Below are 20,820 nucleotides of genomic sequence, written 5' to 3'. Positions count from 1 at the left end.
TTGCTGTCCAGTAGAACATACAGATGTCACTCCTCTTGTGAGTGGGTGTCTTAGCAAACAGACAGCCTGGCTGGGCTGTTCCCATTGTAGGGACAGAGAATCCAGACAGTCCCTGAAAAGTTGAGCTGGTCCATCTGCTCCAAGGCAACTACAAGTGTAAGGACAGGTGCTGGCCCTTTTAGTCAGAGTGATGTGACACACGTCTTCTCACATAAGTAAATGTTCCCTTCTTGGCAGACTCCTTTGGCCAGAACAAGTTCAACTGCCAATGAGAAGAACCCACATTATCCTTCCCCCGAGGATCTTAATATGCATCATCTCAGATGTGGAGTATTTTACACTTATAAGTATCTGTTGACTTAACCCTGAAATTTGGTATAACCTCATGTGCTGGGGATTGTAGCAGAGGCAGGGTAAGAAAGAGATTTTTTTCAGATCACTAAGACATAAATAACAAAAACTTATTTTTGTTTATACACTAAAAACCTCATTCAGATCCATAAATCATTGATTCTCAATCAGGGGCAAATTTGCCATCCATGTTTGGAAATATCAGGAGATGTTTTTGGTTGTCACAGTGGGGGAGTCCTACCAGCATCCCAACATTTTAAGGGAAGTGCTACTAAAATATCTTACAAAGCATAAGACAACCACCCCACTAACAAAGATTTGTAAAGTCATAAATATCAATAGTGCTGAGGTTGATAAACCCTGGTATACTATGGTAGATGGTGGCAAAAATAAATGAGTAGATGAATTATGTCTTTAGTTTTCTATATTTTATGATATACTGACACCTTAAAAAGCTTTCTTGGAGTTCTCACTGTGCTGAAGTGGGTTAAGAATCCAAACGCAGTGGCTTGGCTCAGGTAGCTGCAGAGATGAGGATTTGATCCCCGGCCCAGCACAGTTGGCAAAAAGATCTGGCATTGCTGAAGCTGTGGTATAGGTTGCAGCTCTGGCTTGGATTCAATACTGGCCCAGGAATTTCCATATGCCATGGGTGCAGCCATGAAAAAATAAAATAAAATAAAAATAAATAAGCTTTCTGGCCACAGAAAGACTGCCCTTCCCTTTCTTCTGTGTGTTAACCAATCCTAAGTCTGTGGCCCCAACCACCTCCTTATCTAACTCTTAGACATAAAGTCATATTTCCCCTGTCCTATATCATTCCAGGGCCAGGCCACGTACCAGATCATCCTTAAATCCTCAAACTATTGGGAATTATTCAAGCTAGCCAACCTTAAGCTGTTTACTCTGCCCTGCCTTGACTTTTCCTCAGAAATCCCAATAAAGGCTCTGGCATAGCCGTTTCCTTTGTTTCTGTCTACTGCCATCTGTCAAAAACCTGGTGCTTCCCCTGTGGCCCTGCATGGCATGCAGGGATGCGCTTTCTGAAGGTTGTGAGTATAATAAATGTCTTCCTTCTAAGCCTCATTCTCCTTTTGTCTTGTGGCTACACTGATTTGACCATACCATCTCCAAAATTTGTATTCTTAGGACAGTGGGTAATGAAAATAAGTTAGTTTCCCCCATCTCTACATCTGGTATATTTCTGGGGAAATCTACCTCTAAAAAGAGCAGAGAAACAATCCACATACTTTCCCAGGGCACTCCTTCCCTGTCAATCTTCTTCCAGTTCCCGGTAACAAGTCTGTTTTCTAATTTCTTTCTCCCAGAAGCTTTTGAGCTCATGGCAAGTTTCACAGCAGAAGACTTCTCGACGGATATATTGATTGTTCATCCTCTAAAAATAAAAGAAAAATCAAATTCCAAGTACTTCAAACAAAGCCACTCTAATTTTGAAGTTATGAAAGATGAGTTTGAATCCATACACTGCCAATTACACTTTTTGTGCCTGTAGACAATTTACACAGTCACTATGATTTTGTTTCTCAGTTGAAAATGGGGATAATAAAGGTTAATGCCAGAAAATATCGTGAAAATTTTAGAAATGAACAAAATACAAAAGATATCTAATAATGCTTCCAGTTTATCTGATTCTACAAGTGCCTGCCTTTTTCATTGTCTTCGAGCTATTTTTTTCAACTCTGTTAAGTTATAGAAAAAATATAGCAATATGAATTATTTTTGAACAGAGACTCAAATATATTTTGTTCAGTGGAATGCAATTGATATCCCTGTGAATATCAACCAATATTCACCTTCTTAAAAATTCATTTCAGAATTTTTTTGATGACCACCCCCACAGCATATGAAATTTCCAGGGCCAGAGATTAAATCTGAGCTGCAGCTGCAACTTACACTGGATCCTTAAGCCCACCGCGCCAGGCAGGAAATCCTCATTTCAGTATTCTTGACTATGTGTTTTTCTGAATTCTCCTTGAATCAGTTGTAATATCTTACTAGTTTTTTCATTAAATATAATAAGTTAACTATTTGACACAAATTTATTTTATATCAGTATGAGAGTCATAATTTTAACTTAAAAATTATCAAAAAAAAAAAAACCCTTTAACAGGAGTCCCCATTGTGGCTCAGTGGTTAACGAACTTGATCAGTAACCATGAGGTTGTGGGTTTGATCCCTGGCCTCACTCAGTGGGTTAAGGATCCAGTGTTGCCATGAGCTCTGATGTAGGTCTCAGCTGTGGCTTGGATCCTGTGTTGTTGTGGCTGTGGTGTAGGCCGGCAGCTATAGCTCCAATTAGACCCCTAGTCTGGGAACCTCCATGTGCCATGGGTACAACCCTAAAAAGACAAAAAAACAAAACAAAACAAAAAATCCTTTAACAGTTACATCACAGCTCTTTCTCTGTGTGTGTGTGTGTGTTTGCGTGTAGAACAAGGTGGTATATTTATTTATTTATTTATTTTTTGGGTCTTTTTACCATTTCTTGGGCTGCTCCCGTGGCATATGGAGGTTCCCAGGCTAGGGATCTAATCAGAGCTGTAGCCGCCTGTCTACACCAGAGCCAGAGCAATGCGGGATCTGAGTCGAGTCTGCAACCTACAACCACAGCTCACAGCAATGCGGGATCTTTAACCCACTGACCAAGGCCAGGGATTGAACCCTCAACCTCATGGTTCCTTGTCGGATTCATTAACCACTGTGCCACAATGGGAACTCCAAGGTGATGTATTTAAAGCTCTAAATACAAACTTGGCATGGGAAACAACAGGCTCCCAATAAATGTTATGCTCTTTCCAGCCTTCCTCAAAAATTAACGACATCTATCATTTATTGAGCATATAATATGTAATAGGCATTTCTTACACACTGTCCAATTTGATCCTCACTACAATTCTGTGTGATGGGTGATTCTGAATTCATTGTTCAGATGAGGAAATTAAGAGACAGAATTTGCTTATAGCCTCATAGCTGAACATGAAAGAGCAGGAATTTGGATGTAGGCCTGTCCATCCTCAAAGTGGATGCCCTCTACTCTACCAGTCCTCATCACTGTATCTGCAATTGGCCATATCCAGAGCAAGATTGTGTGGCATGTGTGTATATGTCCCATGAAAATACACATGTTTAATACTAAAAAGCATTTACTTTTTACCTAAGCACTGCCCATTTTCCAGAACTTAATAGATGCAAAGGACTGCAAAACAGAGCCTTCTCTGCCTACAGTTGACCACCTGCTCAGGCAAGAGCTTTGGCTCTGGCTGGAGAGTGGAAAGGACCTGGATCTTGCCTCCCTTGCTACAGAGTCCCAGTGATCCCATGCAAGTGGGATTGCCCAGAGCAGCCCAGGGGAGTAGGGGTGAGAGAAGCTCAGAAAAGCTTTCAGGGAATAAATAACACATCTGTGATTTTATATTTGTAATACAGAAGAGTAATTGTATATTATAGAACTATATAGAACATATAATTTATAATATAGAATTGTTTATAATCCAGAATAGTATAGAATATTTTATTTATATTATTATAATATTATAATAGACTCTGATTCTTGTACTAAAGAAGTGGCAAGAAATTCCCACTTGGAGGGATGTATAAATGTCCCTAAGTAGGAAGAACCTTAGTTTTCTTTTTATTATTATTATCATTAATGTATAGTTGATTTACAATGTTCAATCAAGTTCTATTGTACAGCAATATGATCCAATCACACACATTTCCATGTGCTATACAGTAGGGTCCCATTACACATCCATTCCAAATATAACAGTTTGCATCCAAAAAAACCCTCAAAATTGGAGTTCCCATCATGGCTCAGTGGTTAACGAATCTGACTAGGAACCATGAGGTTGTGGGTTCTACCCTGGCCTTGCTCAGTGGGTTAAGACCTGGCATTGCTGTAAGCTGTGGTGTAGGTCGCAGACGCAGCTTTGATGCCCATTGCTGTGGCTGTGGCATGGGCCAGTGGCTACAGCTCCAATTAGACCCCTTGCCTGGGAACATCCATATGCTGCAGGTGTGGCCCTAAAAAAGACAAAAAAAAAAAAACCAAAACCCCAAAACCTCAAAATGCCCATCCATCCCACTCCCTCCCCTTTCCCCAGTGGGAACCCCAAGTCTGCTCTCCTTGGCCATGATCTGTTTCTGGTTTTGTTTTTGTTTTTTGGATAGGATCATCAGCTCCATATTTTAGATTCCACAAATAAGTGACATCATATGGTATTTGTCTTTTTCTTTCTGGCTTACTTTACTTAGTATGAGAGCCTCTAATTACATCCCTGTTGCTGGAAATGACATTAGTTTGTCTTTTTTATGGCTGAGTAACATTTCATTGTATATATGTACCACATCTTCTTAATCCATTCATCTGTTGATGGATATTTAGGTTGTTTCCATGTGCTGGCTATTTTGAATAGTGCTGCTATGAACATAGGGGTGCACGCATCTTTTTCAATGAAAATTTTGTCTGGATATATGCCCAGCAGTGGAATTGCTGGATCATATGGTAGTTCTATATTTGGTTTCCTGAGATACCTCCATCTGTTTTCCATAGTGGTTGTACCAATTTACACTCCCACCAACAGTGAAGGAGGGTACCTTTTCCTCCATATTTTTCTCCAGAATTTGTTATTTCTTGACTTGTTAATGATGGCCATTCTGAGTGGTGTGAGGTGACACCTCATTGTAGTTTTGACTTGCATTTCTCTAATAATTAGTGATACTGAGCATTTTTTCTTATGCTTGTTGGCCATCCATATGTCTTTGGAAAAATGTCTATTTAGATCTTCTGCTTATTTTTTACTTGGGTTGTTTGTCCTTTTGTTTTTGAGTTGCATGAGTTGTTTGTACATTTTGGAGATTAAGCCCTTTGCTGTTGGATTGTTGGCAGAGTTTTTTCTCCCATTTTTTTTTTTGTTGTATTTTTGTTTTTTTAATGGTTTCCTTTGCTGTGTAAAAGCTTTTGAGTTTGATTAGGTCTCAATGGTTTGTGTCTTTATCATAATTATTCTAGGAGGTGGATCAAATAAGAAGTTGCTGTGATTTATGTCAAAGAGCATTCTGCCTATGTTTTCATCTAGGAGTTTTATAGTATCTGGCCTTATATTTAATCCATTTTGAGTTTATTTTTGTAATGGTGTTAGTGTTCTACTTTCATTCTTTTAAATGTAGCTTTCCAGTTTTCCCAGCACATTTTATTGGAGAGATTATCTTTCCTCCATTGTATGTTCTGTCCTCCTTTGTCATAGATTAATTGACCATAGGTACCTAGGTTTATTTCTGGGCTTTCCATCCAGTTCCATTGGTCTCTATATTTCTGTTTTTGTGCCAGTACCATATTGTTTTGATGACTGTAGCTTTGTAGCATTGTCTGAAGTCAGGAAGCTTGATTCCTCCATTTTGCTTTTCTTTTTCAATATTGCTTTGGCTGTTCACTCTTGTGTTTCCATACAAATTTTGAAGTATTCTGTTCTAGTTCTGTGAATAATCTCTTTGGTAATTTGATAGGGATTCCACTGAATCTGTAGATTGCCTTGGGTAGTATAATCATTTTGACAATATTGATTCTTTCAATCCAAAGCATATTATAGCTTTCCACCTGTTTGTGTCATCTTTGATTTCTTTCATCAACATTTTATAGTTTTCAGAGAATAGGTCTTTTGTCTCTTTAGGTAAGTTTCTTCCTAGGTATTCTTTTTGATGAAATTATAAATGGGATGGTTTCTCTGATTTCTCTTTCTGTTCTTTCATTATTAGTATATAGAAATGCAATTGATTTCTGTGTATTAAATATGTAGCCTGCAACTTTGCCAAATTCATTGATGAGTTCTAATAGTTTTCTGGTGCTGTCTTTTTTTTTTTTTTTTTTTTTTTTTGATGGGCAAGAAATAGATTTATTGAGATAGGATGCTTGTGAGAGATGCAAGTGGGCAGGCATGGAAGCTCTGCCTCTGGTGTTATCTTTAGGGGTTTCTAGGTATAGCATCCTGTCGTCTGCAAATAGTGATAGTTTTACTTTTTCTTTTCCAATTTGGATTCTTTTTATTTCTTTTTCTTCTCTGATTACCACGGCTAGGACTTCCAAAACTACGTTGAATAACGGTGGTGAAAGTGGACATCCTTGTCTTGTTTCTGATTAGCAGATTTGAGTATTCTGTAAAGATTTTTTTTTTTCCCTAGGAACTCATTCTTTTATTTTATTATTTTTTTCCCACTCCTTCTCTTTTTCCTCCTAGGCCAATATTCTAGTTATCTGATAATTTCTGTAGCCATAACTGACTTGGGCAAAACTGTGCCAGGATAATGTCAAGGGCACTGTGCCCTGGAGTTTCTCCAGGCTCTCTCTGATCCCCACCTACATTCTGAAGAGTGGAGCAGAGTCCATCCTGCAGCCTAATGGGAGCACATGCTTTATCTTCTGAGGGCATACATCCCATTTATTTTCCATCCTTGGATAATGGATTCAGTACACAGATTGCTAATAAATTCCTACTCACTTGATATTGAAAGAGTTGTCAATAAAAGCATAGATCAGTTTTTTAAAGAATATATCAGATTCAAAATTTTCATTCATAAAACTAGAGTATGGGATGAGTGCAATTAGGTTTCCTGTGGATTTAATTCAAGTTGCAGGAGGAGTTCCCATCATGGCTCAGCAGAAATGAATCTATTATCCATGAGGAAACAGGTTCAGTCCTTGGCCTCACTCAGTGGATTAAGGATCTGGCATTGCCTTGAGCTGTGGTGTAGGTCACAGATGTGGCTCAGATCCCATGTTGCTATGGATGTGGTGTAGCCCAGTGGCTACAGCTCTGATTTGACCCCTAGCCTGAGAACTTCCATCTGTGGCTCTAAAAAGACACACTCACACATGAATTCAAGTTGTGGAAAACTGAGGCCTCTCAGTTTCCTGATGTGACCTCCACCTGTGTAAATGCTAGAAAAGAAAATAGCACTAGCTTTGAATGGGGAGGAAGATGTTAATGCAGATTTGCAATTTAGGTGGACAAAAGGTAATGCAAGACTGATTTTCACATTCTTTTAATGGAAAATGTTCTTAAAAATTCAGGAGTTCCCATCGTGGCTCAATGGTTAACCAATCCGACTAGGAACCATGAGGTTGCGGGTTTGATCCCTGGCCTAGCCCAGTGGGTTAAGGATCCGGCATTGCCATGAGCTGTATTGTAGGTTGCAGAATCAGCTTGGATCTGGCGTTGCTGTGGCTCTGGTGTAGGCCGGCGGCTACAGCTCCAATTAGACCCTTAGCCTGAGAATCTCCATATGCCGTGGGTGCAGCCATAGAAAAGACAAAAAGACAAAAAAAATAAATAAAAAAAAAATTCAAAGCTCATATTAGGTATCCAGTATTCAGAGAAAGTATAGTTTGGTCAAATAGGAACTCACTAAATTTTTTTCTTGAAATTTAGAATTAATACTTTATTCTAAAAAGATTTTCATTAAAAAAAAAAAAAGAGGCCTATTCAGGAATGCAGACTGCTCACATCATCCCATCATTTCACCTTCATTTTATTTGGAAAAAAAATGTGGTTTAGATATGAAAGGAGGATTTATTCTAAGACGGCATAGTTGTGTAATTGTGAATTAGGTTAAGAGAAACAGCTGAAAGCAGAGTGGTGTCTACACACCCAAGGAATGAATTAAATCAGAGTAAGTCCAAAGGAAATCAGGCAGAAGGCTTTGAAGAATCTGAAGCATGGTGGCTCTGTTTCCTGTTCTCTTTGAGTAAGGAAGCATTTTGGGGGCTTCAGGAGAGGTTGAACTTGGATGCTCTCAGGGGCAAGCAAAGTGCTGTTCACTCATGAAGGAGTGAAGCTACTGGACCTGAGCAACAGGAAGCAGGGGGCAGGGAGCAATGAGCACACATTTTGCTTCAAGACATTACATTGAAGGACAGGAACACTGTGATTACCAAAAAAAAAAAAAAAAAAAAAAAAAAAAAAAGAGGGTTTTTGGTTATATGCAGTCCAATGGCTCCCTAGTTCCTCTTAAGTGGTGCTTTCTCTATCTACAGCTTTAGCCTGTGTCTTTCTTCCTTAGTGTAGGATTTAAGGCTTCTTCAAGGAGATAAAACTCAAAAAGCCTCCAGCTGAGATAAGAATTACCAGGCCCTTAGCATCCCTCCTGTCTCAGTGTAATGGGTACAATGATCCAAAGGATCTCCCTACCCCAGCAACTTAGCCTACTCCTTCCTGCCCCCGATAGGAAAGGTATGTGGCCCATGCCTTACCCAACCCCTATAGGGGTAATATACACCCCCAACCAACCAGCAAGTGTATCCAAAGACCCCATCCTTCCCCAACCAATCAGCAGGTCAATAGGTGCATGGTGAGACCTCTCCTCTCTCTCCTTTGTCTCCAGGCTATAAAACAGACATGACCATGCATCTCCCTGATTATCAAGAAGTCAGCCCACTGTGTTAACAGTGTCTCTTGCCTCAATAAACTTGTCTTTTCTATACCTTGCTTTGAATCCAGAAAATTCTTTTTCCATCCACATGCAGACACCATTACACATAGCTTTTCTCAAAAAACCTCCTCCCCAGGCTTTCCCTGCAGGGCATCCTGAACTATTTCACTTTCTCCCTGCCTCCCTCTTCCTACCAGTCTCCTTGAGCAGCCACTTTCCTGCCTCCAAACCTGAGGGTGAAAATACCATCTTCACTGGCCAGACTGGCTCTTGCTCTCATCCTAGCAGCAACTGGGATTGAAACTTTACACCAAGCCTCACCTCATCCACCAGAGGACTGCAGACACAACCGCCTGCCAAATACTACTTTGGTTCCCGCCTCACTCATCAGGCCTATAAGCTCTGCTCTGACATCCACGATGGCCAGGGCGCTAAGAGGGAGGACAGAGGACAGTTGTCACTATTGTGACTTTGGGCAATAAGCTTTTGAGTGCTCTGAGCCCCAGTTTGCTTATCCATGAAGTGGAGCTTAAATGTGGCAAGAGAGAGGAAATCACCTAGTACTGCCAATGTATTGGCATTACTCAGTGTATGTGATTATAAGATCTGACCATGAGGGTTACAAATATAGCATCCTAGATGATGTAAAGGTGAAACATCACCAAGAGCTTTTGTTAAAGTGTTCTCTGTACACTTTTTCCCCAAATTTTCATCACTAACACAATACATGCTTGCCCTCAGGGAGCTCAGAGTCTTATCCCTGATAAGAGGTCAACAATGTTAACTGAATTTGAACCATCTCCTAAAGAAGCTCTCATTGTCTTTATACACAGTATTAAATGCTGTATATTCAGAACATATTAAGGTTTATTTGTCTGTGTTGCTGAGCTATCAGAAATAGAATACCTTAGATTTTATCAGTTGGACTCTGTACAGAGAACACTTTAGCAAAAGGTCTTGGTGATGTTTCACTCTTATATCACTTAAGATGTTACATTTGGGGATCCTTGTGGTCAGGTACTTTTTTTTTTTTTTTTTTTTTTTTAGAGCTGCACCTGTGGCATATGGAGGTTCCCAGGCTAGGGGTTGAATCAGAGATGTAGCCATTAGCCTACATCATAACCACAGCAAAGCCAGATTCAAGCCATGTCTGTGACCTACACCACAGCTCATGGCAATGCCAGATCCTTAACCCACTGAACAAGGCCAGGGATCAAACCTGTGTCCTCATGGTTACTAGTCAGATTCATTTCTGCTGAGTCATGATGGGAACTCCCTTGTGGTCAGATCTTATAATCACATACATTGAATGATGCCCAATTTGTTTAAAAAATGATTGTTTTACCAAAGGTGACAGTTGACACTCTGCTAAAGATTCGACTCAATCTCATGTTATTTCATAATCTAATTGCTTGTTTTCCTGGAAACTTCTGGAAAACTTGAATTTCAGCATTTAGGATCATGACCACTTATAAGAACTTCTCTAAGAGGAAATGCATTTTGATTTAGATGAGCTATGCTACTCCACCTCCTTTTTCACTTGTTTTATGTCTGTAGCCTCATATACTGTGCTCACTGTGAGCAGTGTGTTGGTAGCTGGTATTGTCCCCTTTGTAGCTTCAAGAAACAGAATTGACAGTCATTTTAACAAACATCAAGATGAATCAAAGAACAGAAAATAAAAGTTGTCATTTTCCTTAGGGGTACTGACATAAAACCTAAGCACTGGCAGTTACTTTTGCTGCATCTTCACATGGTCCAGGCAGAGAAACTCATTAACTATGTATGTGATGCTGGATAAGGATGAAAAGGCATTACTTTCCTAATTGTTCTCTGAGTGGGGTCAGGAAGAAGGGAAAGCCACTGTGATTTCCTGTGGGATGAATCAGTGATGCTTTTATAGTCATAGGAATAAGAATTGCTAAGGAATGTCCAGATACATAAACCCATCAGGTACCTGAAACCTCCTTAGTCATTCTTAAAGGTCTTTGAGATTAAGATCCTATTTTTCACTGAGGACATTTTCAAACTCAGGTGTCTCCATTATGTTCTTGTGAAATTGATTTTTTTTAAGAAATCCAAGTTTAGGTCTTTACACTCCATGCTTCTAAATTTCAATTTGCTATTTTTATCCCATGGTATATGCAGATTAGAAGGGAATAGACTTCTCAGATAAATCTACCCATTTTCTTTTTCTTTCTTTCTTTTTTTTTTTTTTGGTGTCTTTTTGGCATTTCTTGGGCCGCTCTCACAGCACATGGAGGTTCCCAAGCTAGGGGTCGAATCGGAGCTGTAGCCGCTGGCCCACGCCAGAGCCACAGCAAAGTGGGATCCGAGCCGAGTCTGCAAACTGCACCACAGCTCACGGCAACGTGGGATACTTAACCCACTGAACAAAGGCAGGGATCGAACCTCCCACCTCATGGTTCCTAGTTGGATTCATTAACCACTGTGCCACGATGGGAACTCCAGCATTTTCTTTCAATGTCTTTTTGGTTCTCTGTAATCCTGAGTTTTTTTTTTTTTTTTTTTTTTTTTTTTTTTTTTTTTGGCCATACCCATAGCACACAGAAGTTTCTGGGCCAGGGATCCACCCCAAGACATGGCAGCAACCTGAGAAGCTGCAGTGACAATGCTGGATCCTCAACCTGCTGACACAAGAAAACTCCAGTCACAAGAGTCTTTAAGAATATAGGCTAATTTCTTTTTGTTCACTCTTAGATAGGTGTGTTTTCTTCCACCCTCAATGGGTCAAAATTCAGGAACAACAGTTTTATTTATTTATTTATTTGGGGGTGAAGGAGAAAAAGATAGATTTATTGCTTGTCCAGGCAAAGGAGGCCACAGCAGGTTAATGCCTTAAAGACTGTGCCCTCCTCGGGAGAAATTGGGAGGTGGTTTTATAATTTTGGAGTGAAACGTAGGGCCATTAATAAGGATCAGCATAGATAAAAGCTTGCATTATTTTTCAAAGCTGCTGTTAAGTGGTCCCAGCATTGGTTCTGATGATCCTTCTTTTGAAATGAAGAATACTTCATCAACTGCTTCCTTCTGTTGAGGGTTTCAGTTCTGTGGAAGGGCTTAAATATATTGTTATATATATTCCTTGAGGAGGAATCAAGACCCTGCCCCAAGGCTGCACTATTTATTGTCTCTTGACTGTTCCTTCCTGGTCTCTGCATCCCCTCCCTTCCCTGATCAGTAACTGTTTGAACCTGCTTTTTGGATCTCAGAGAAAGTCATGGAGGCTGAAACCCATTCCCCTAAAACAAGAAATGGGGGTCACAGAAAACTTGTGTGCCCAGGAGCCCCACAGGGTCCTGCTTGGTTTCATATCCACCCCCCCCCCCACATTGGTACTTCTCAATCTTGAGGAGAACAGATGTTAGACAAGAGAATGTTCATTTTGGATAGAGAGGTTAATCATAAACTCAGCAGAGGTACTCAGTTTTAGGGGAACTTGGTTTTAAACCTGAAACCAAGCAGGGCCCTGCAGGCTCCTGGGCACACAAGCCTTTCTGCATCCCCCATTTCTTGTTTTAGAGAATACACTTCAGCCTCCATGACCTTCCCTGGGTTCCAAAGGGCAGGTTCAAACAGTTGCTCATCAGGGAAGGGAGGGGATACAGAGACCCCAGGGAGGAGCAGTCAAGAAACAATAGTGCAGCCTTGGGGGCAGGGTCCTGGTCCCTCCTCAAAGAATATCTTTGAAGCTCTTCTGCAGAACTAAACCCCCCAACACATGGAAGATGTTAATGAAGCATTCCTTATTCTGGGAAGAAGACCACCAGACCACTGAACACCAGCTTTGAAAACAATGCAAGCTTGCCTCTATCCTGATCCTTATCTGTGGCCCTGTTTTTCACTCCTCAAACTATAAAACCACCTCCCCATCTCTCCTTAGGGTGGCACAGTCTTTGAGGCATTAGCCTGCTGTGACCCTCCTTTGCCTGGCAAAGCAATAAAGCTATTATTTCTCCTTCACCCAAAACTCTGTTTCCACATTTCTATTTGGCACCAGTGAGCAGAGGTTGAATTACGGCAACAAATCCCCATTTCTGTTTTATCTTTCTCCAAGTCTTTCAGGGAATGGGGTGATGTCTGCTCTGGCTACTTCCTGCTGAGATGGGGCACAGTCCTGCCTCAATTTGGGGAATACAGGAACAGCAAATTTAAGTAACTATCATGGCCATAACTTCACACAAATAATTTTCCCATAATTAACACTTAGGAATCTCTTGTAATTCCCAACCTTTAAAAACATGTACTGGAGTTCCCACTGTGGTGCAACAGGATGTATGGGATTTCTGTAGTGCCAGAACACAGGTTTGATCATCGGCCTAGAACAGTGGGTTAAATGATCTGGTGTTGCCACAACTGCAGCAAAAGTTGCAACTGAACCTTAGATCTGATTCCTGGCCTGGGAGATCCATATGCTATGGGGTGGCAAAAAAAAAAAAAAAAAAAAAAAAAGATTGAGAGAGAGTGAGCCAGAGTGAGCGAGAGAGAAATATATATCATGTTTACTACATTTATTTTTTTGTTTGCCCAATGTTGAAAAAAATATGGATACAGAGAGATAATTCTCCTCTTTAAGATAAATAATAGGGTAAAGTGCATTGGTATTGGCAACTGGTGTTAAACTCTGAGATGACAAAAAGGAGTAGAAATGAAGTTCAAGTATGAAGTGAGCTCTTGTCCCCACTAAGGGGCCAGAGAAAACCTGCTGCCATGCCTTCACCTACTAGCTGATGGGCTGCTAGTCTGTGATCTCTGGATTATTTTTATGCTCTCTATTGAGTATTTACGGAATACTTTCATTCTCCAAAATGCTTTGTATCTTGAATTCATTTCTCACAACACTATTCTTATGTACATTAGACAGAGGAGGTGCAAAGAGAAAAGCCATGGCCCCAGATCACCTCATCTATGGTGATGCAGCTGGAATTCAAACTCTACCCAGCTCCAAAGCCTGTGCTCATCCCTCTCACACTACCTGGTCAGCCCATCAAACAGATGGAAGCTCATGGGAAATGCAAGAAACATAGGCCCTGGTTCAATCGGTTCTGAGTGATATGCAAACCATCAAGTCTTTATCAAGGCAGAACTGGATTAATTTTGTCCAAGGTTATTTTATGCTTATTCCATGAAGACAAACTTCCCTTCTTCTCAAATATCTCTGTGAGAGGTACCCACTCTTATCAGTTTTCTGTGCACCAAGATAGGAACTAAAACACACAACCACACAAACTAAAGGCACTCTCCCCCACCCCACGTAATTGTTGATCCCATAATCTGGAAATTCTGCCATTACAAGTGTCAGGGGACACAGCTATCACTTATTCTCCTCTAAGGTGGCCCTTCTCACTCATAGTGAAAATGATGTTCCAGCAGCAGATGCTAAGATGACTACAACTAACCTTGGCTCAGAAATATTTTGATGGGTTTCTCCTCCCATCCCAGACAGAGAGTAATGTAAGTTTTCTTCCCTTCGCCTCCTTTGCAGATGAAGTTGGAGCATTATGTGAAAGCACTTGTCCTCAGTTTAGCACTTTGTTGGAAAACATTTTCTCTTTAACATTTCCTCCAAAATTCAGACAGGCAATTTGAATTTAATTATTGAGCTCCTCTCCCTAATTTTCCCTCCAATTAATGTCCTTCAAAGCCACTTCAGCTTTTTCCCCACTGCATGGTATGTGTCTTAATAAATCTCTTGGTAAAAGTCTTAATAAAAGGCGCAGGTGAAAGAAAAGACTGCTTGGGGCAGTATAGGTCAATTTTGAAATAGCTGACATTTTTAAGTAAAACAAGACTAATAAGGAGTTCCTGCCATGGCACAGTGGAAACAATCTGACTAGGAACCATGAGGTTGTGGGTTTGATCCCTGGCCTCACTCAGGGGGTTAAGGATCTGGCATTGCCATAAGCTGTGGTGTAGATCACAGATGTGGCTCAGATCTGGCATTGCTGTGGCTGTGGTGAAGGCTGGCGGCTACAGCTCTGATTAGACCCCTAGTCTGGAAACTTCCATATGTCACAGGTGCAGCCCTGAAAAAGGACAAAACGACAAAAAAAAAAAAAAAAGAAGACTAATAAGGAAAAAATTTTTATATTGAATGTGTCCGTTATAACTCAGCCCTGCTCTTTCCTCTGGGGTTTATCTGAATTAATTGGAACAACACCAAGGTGTGAAGGAAAGACACCAACAGTTATTGGCAAGTAACTAGCAATTAAGTAAAGAAGTGGCCTTGAGTCTGAGGCAGGTGGTAGATGGGCCCCTGGGTGAGAACAGGTGGGACCTAGGCTGAGTAAAACAGGCCTAGCTTCTCTCTGACACCTCAAAGGAGAAAGTTAATTGCAAGATCTGAGCTCTGCTGGAGTAGAAAGATTAGATGACCCCTTCAATCACTCCTGGGGTCAAGGAGAGCTCCCCAATTACACATGCACTATAAGATTCCTAGGGGTTAAAGTGGGAGGGGGCACCAGGCCATAACAAGTCCTAATACCATCCTGTCACCCTTTACTATGGAATCTATTTTTGCCCAAAGATGTATACACATATCAGGGAGGGTCCTGTGTCCAGTCAGATGTGAGAAATGAAACAAGATAATTGGACAAAGGTAAACAAAGTCCCAGAAGAACTGTGGTATAGAAGTGATTTAAATCACCTCTCCGGTGCACTCCTCACTCAGGGGGACACCTGTACCCACACTCATCTTTGCTTCTGACTTAAATAAATAAACTACTATTCTGTGTGCTCTCCCACATGTCGTACTGTGACTCTGACAGGTATAAACTTTATACCTGTTTTCACAGTCTTTGCCTCCTTTAAAGAGTCTTTCTTTCAACAGGGGGCAAAAATCAGGGCATTTCTGCAGTTAGCCCCAGTTTAATCTAGTGGCTAGTAGTTAGGGTTCTTGGTTTTCAACCAGGCTGCCCAGGTTCAATTCCTGAGCAGAAAATTAAGATCTCGCTCCAAGCTATCACTCACTGTCATTTCTCCAAGATCAAGTCCCTGTGACCTTGGGAAATGTATAACCAACATTTTTAAAGCTTATGTTTCACACACACACACACACAAAAGATGGTCTGAGAACTAAATGAGATTAGTATCCAAAACACATAACATAATATCTGGTCCATGGGAAAACACTCATTATTCTCATCTATATTAAAATTAGTGACCTGCATCAAGTACAGTACCAATGTTATCTCATTTAATTCTCAGAACACTGTGGTAGGTTTTTATTATTTCCATATTTGTGGATGAGAAAGTGAGTTTGAGAGGTTAAGTGACTTACAACCAGTCCCAGAGTTAACAAGGGAGAAAGCCAGGAATTTGGCCCAGGCCTGTAGATGTCATGGTCTCTGGGCTGTTCACTCACTGGGTGTCAGTATCACCCAGAAGTAACAGCAAGAAAGAATCATGCTTTGCATTTGCTAATGAGATCTTGAAAATTATCTATTTCAGCATATCAATAGCTCTGGGAACTAGGTGTTAATATTTTACATTGCCATACAGAAAGCCAGGCTTAGAAGTTTTAAATTTCAGGTTAAATCACAGAACGAGTAAATGCAGGTGCTGAACTCTGAACTTAGGCTGTTTCCAAAGGTCCTCACATCACCTCCCTCAGTTTGAACCACTTTCCCCACTAAAGGGGAATGTTCCCCTGTCCTAGAAAAAATAAAGACCCATTACTATCTGTAATCAGAGAATATAATTATTCTCTGCAAGGTCATTGGTTGAACTCCTCCAGGTCCAACTGATGCATTATCCTAATAAGGGCCCTCCCAGAACAAAGGGAAGGCAACGTGCACAACCAGCATCTGTGTACGCATTCAAAACTTTGTGGCAATATGACATAATCAGTATCCATGTGAAACTTTGCAGCATAGACCATCCAACCAGAATTTACAGAATGTATGTTATCTCATAAGGGGGACAAAGGGACCAAAGTGTAAAAGAAAAATAACAGAGGGTATATAAGACAGTGCCCTGCTGTGTTCAGGCTCAGCCTTTGGGAATGAATCCACTGAGCCAGTGCTGGCATGAATAAATGATGCTTCCTGGCAAAAAGCCTCAGTGTCCCATTCTTTGTATGAGAATCCTGCAACACTAAGAGGCCCTGTGCCTCTGTAGGGTTGAACTGGGAGCCTTGGCAACTAGATTAGAAATAATCTTGTAACATTTCAAGGGTCTTGCAAGATGGTGGGAGAGTAAGAGGACGTGCTCACCCTCTCCCACAAACACATTAAAAAAAAAAAAACACATCTACATGTAAAATGATTCACACAGAATATCAACTGAATGCTGGCAGAAGAACTTAAACTTCCAAAAAGGGCAAGAAACTCTTGACAGAACTGCATAGGACAAAAGAAAAAAGAGAGAGAGAGAAAGAAAAGGAATCAGGATGGGTCTAACTGTCCCGTGAGGGATTGTGACAGAAAGGGAACCTACACCCTGGGAAGCCACCTAACCAACAGAAAGATCAGCTGAGTTGGATAGAACTCCAAGAAGCTGAAAAAAGCACAGCAGCAGCTCTGAGATCCAAAAAGCAGAGTGAGAGACTCACAGACCATCTGAACCACTGACACAGACACCACAGACTGAGACACTTAGGCTCCAGAGGTCAGTCCCGGGGAGTGGGCTGGGGTTGGTCGTGTGGAGACAACCTAAGAGACTAGGGAGCAGTGTGCTGCTGGCAGGGGGAGTGGTATTCTAAGGGATGGGGAGTGGAAAGCCAAGGCAGAGGGAACCTGGGAGAAGGTCCAGACCTGCAGGAGAGGCAAGGCGCCACTGTTGGGAAGGGGAGAGGAGGAGGGGCAGGCCACCATAGAAAACTCCTTGGGCCCCAGTATGCACGCTTGCCCACCAGATCGCAGAGAGCTGAGCACTCCTTCCTGGCACCTGCACCCCGCCTGCATGGATCTGGCCCTGCTGACACCCTTGTGTGCTCCTGGCACCCATGCCCAGCCTGCACAGATCCAGTCCCACCTTCACAGAGCCAGCCCTGCCCATACCCTGGACTGTACAAAATTACAGTTTGACTTCCCCAAATTCACAGAAAAAGAAAAACACAAGCACAATGAAGAAGCTCAGAAACCATTCCCAGTTAAAGCAACAGGAGAATTGACCTAAAGCAATCAAAAATGAAACAAACCTCTGCAGTCTGACAGACTTTGAGTTCAAAAGGGAAATAGTGAAAATACTGAAGGAATTAAGAGAGGATATGAACAGTAATGCAGATTCCCTCAGAAAAGAGCTAGAAAATATAAGGAGAAGCCAAGATAAACTAGAAAATTCATTTGCAGTGATACAAACTAAGCTAAAGGCAATAAAGACTAGAATGAACAATGCTGAGGAAGGAATGAGTGATACAGAAGACGGAATAATGGAAATCACCCAAACAGGACAGCAGAGAGAAAACCAAATGAAAAAACATGAAAGCAATATAAGAGACCTATGGGATAATATAAAGCGGGCTGATCTATGCATAATAAGAATTCCAGAAGGAGAAGAAAAAGGAAAGGGGATTGAAAATATATTTGATGAAATTATGGCTGAAAACTTTCCAAATCTAAAGGATACTGATATCAAGATACAGGAAGCACAGAGGGCCCCAAATAAGTGGAACCCAAACAGGCACACACCAAGACATATTATAATAAAAATGGTAAAAGTTAAAGATAAAGAGAGGATTCTAAAGGAAGCAAGAGAAAGATAAAGTGTTAATTATAAAGGAACCCCCATAAGGCTATCAGCTGATTTCTCTACAGAAACACTACAGGCCAGGAGGGAGTGGAAAGATATATTTAAAGTGCTGAAAAGAAAAAATCTGCAGCCTAGAATACTCCATCCAGCAAGAATATCATTTAAAATAGAAGGGGAAATAAAGAATTCCTCCAACAAACAAAAGCTAAAAGAGTACAGCAATACAAAACCCATTCTAAAAGAAATACTTAAAGGGCTTCTCTAAATTAAAAAAAAAAAAAAAAGAGGAAGAACTAGGATGGTGGAAACCACAATTGGAAAACAATCACTTAAATAAGCCAGCATACAGATCCAAACATGAAGATGTTAATTAAAAAAAAAAAGACATAAAAATCATACAATGTGGGAAGGGAAGTAAGAAAAATAGGTTCTTTTTCTTTATCTTAATGATGTGTTTGAACCTATATGACTATCAGGCTAAAGTAAGCAGATATAAGAAAATGTTAACATACTTAAAAAAAGGGCAACCACAAATCAAAGCCAAACATTACATTCACAAAAACTGAAAAGGAAAATACTCAAGTATAAAATAAATGGAAACCATCCAACCAAGAAAATGAAGAAAAAAGAAACATAGAGTCAACTGGAAAACAAGGCTTAAAATGGCAATAAATACATATCTATCAATAATCACCTTAAATGTCAATGGAATGAATATTCCAATCAAAAGACACAGAGTGGTTGATTGGATAAAAAAGCAAAAACCTTCAATCTGCTGCCTATAAGATATTCACCTTAGGGCAAAAGATACATATAGATTGAAAGTGAGGGGATGCGAAAAGATATTTCATGCCAACGGACAAGAAAGGAAAGCAGGAGTAGCAATACTCATGTCAGACAAAATAGACTTTAAAATGAAGGCCATAGAGAAAGACAACGAAGGACACTATTTAATGGTTAAAGGATCCATTCAAGAAGAGGATATTACAATCATCAATATATATGCCCCTAATATAGGAGCACCCAGATATCTACAGGAAATATTAACAGACATGAAGGGAGAAATTGATGGGAATACAATCATAGTAGGAGATTTTAACACCCCACTCACATCAATGGACAGATCCTATAGACAGAAAATCAATAAAGCAACAGAGATCCTAAAGAAAACAATAGAAAAGTTAGACTTAATTGACATTTTCAGGACATTGAATCCAAAAAGATCAGAATATACATTCTTCTCAAGTGCACATGGAACATTCTCAAGAATTGATCACATATTAGGGCACAAAGCTAACCTCAACCAATTTAAGAGTATAGAAATTATTTCAAGTATCTTCTCTGACCACAATGGCATGAAACTAGAAATCAACCACAGGGAAAGAAATGAGGACAAAACGTATTACATGGAGACTAAACAACATGTTACTAAAAAACCAATGGGTCAATAAGGAAATCAAGAAGGAAAAAAAATACTTCAAGACAAATGATAATGAAGACACAACCACTCAAAATCTATGGGATGCCACAAAAGCAGTACTCAGGGGGAAGTTCACAGCAATACAGGCCTTCCTCAAAAAAGAAGAAAAATCTCAAAGTGACAACTTAACCCACTACCTAAATGAATTAGAGAAAGAAGAAGAACAACAACAACAAAAAAAGCTAAAGTCAGCTGAAGGAAGGGAATTATAAAGATCAAAGAGGAAATCAATAAAATAAAGATTCAAAAAACAATAGACAAAATCAATCAAATCGAGAGATGGTTCTTTGAAAAGGTAAACGAAATTGACAAACCTCTGGCTAGACTCACCAAGAATATGAGAGAAAAAAACCCAAATAAACGAAATAAGAAATTAAAAAGGAGAAATCACAACAGATACTGTTGAAATACAAAAAACCATGCAAGGATACTATGAACAATTATATGCCAACAAATTTGACAATCTGGAAGAAATGGACAACTTTCTAGAGTCTTAGAACCTGCCAAAACTGAATCAAGAAGAAACAGACCAATTGAACAGACCAATCACTAGAAATGAAATTGAATATGTCATAAAAACACTCCCTACAAATAAAAATGCAGGACTAGATGGCTTCACAGGTGAATTCTACCAAACATATAGAGGAACTTATACCCATCCTCCTTAAACTTTTCCAAAAGGTTGAAGAAGGAACACTCCCAAAGACGTTCTATGATGCCACCATCACCTTAATTCCAAAATTAGACAAAGATACCACCAAAAAAGAAAACTATTGACCAATATCTTTGATGAATATAGACGCAAAAATTCTCAACAAAATTTTAGCCAATCA

General features: G+C 40.2%; 1 pseudogene across 1 annotated transcript in view; it reads right to left on the bottom strand.

Annotated features, from left to right (window-relative positions):
- Positions 1–20,820, bottom strand: part of LOC146399366 (uncharacterized) — an 86,109-nt pseudogene that overhangs the window by 12,734 nt on the left and 52,555 nt on the right. The window contains exon 4 of the transcript XR_014817600.1: positions 1,602–1,747. The product of XR_014817600.1 is annotated as an uncharacterized LOC146399366 (transcript). The remainder of the gene's footprint in view (positions 1–1,601; positions 1,748–20,820) is intronic.

Source organism: Sus scrofa, chromosome 10 (assembly GCF_054392235.1).
Source record: "Sus scrofa isolate SSC_HxYL_T2T_F1_AM1 chromosome 10, Sscrofa_HxYL_maternal_Yorkshire_Landrace_v2.0, whole genome shotgun sequence".
NCBI lineage: Eukaryota > Metazoa > Chordata > Mammalia > Artiodactyla > Suidae > Sus > Sus scrofa.
The sequence above is the reverse complement of the archived record's forward strand: the minus strand, read 5'-3'. Positions and strand labels throughout refer to the sequence as shown.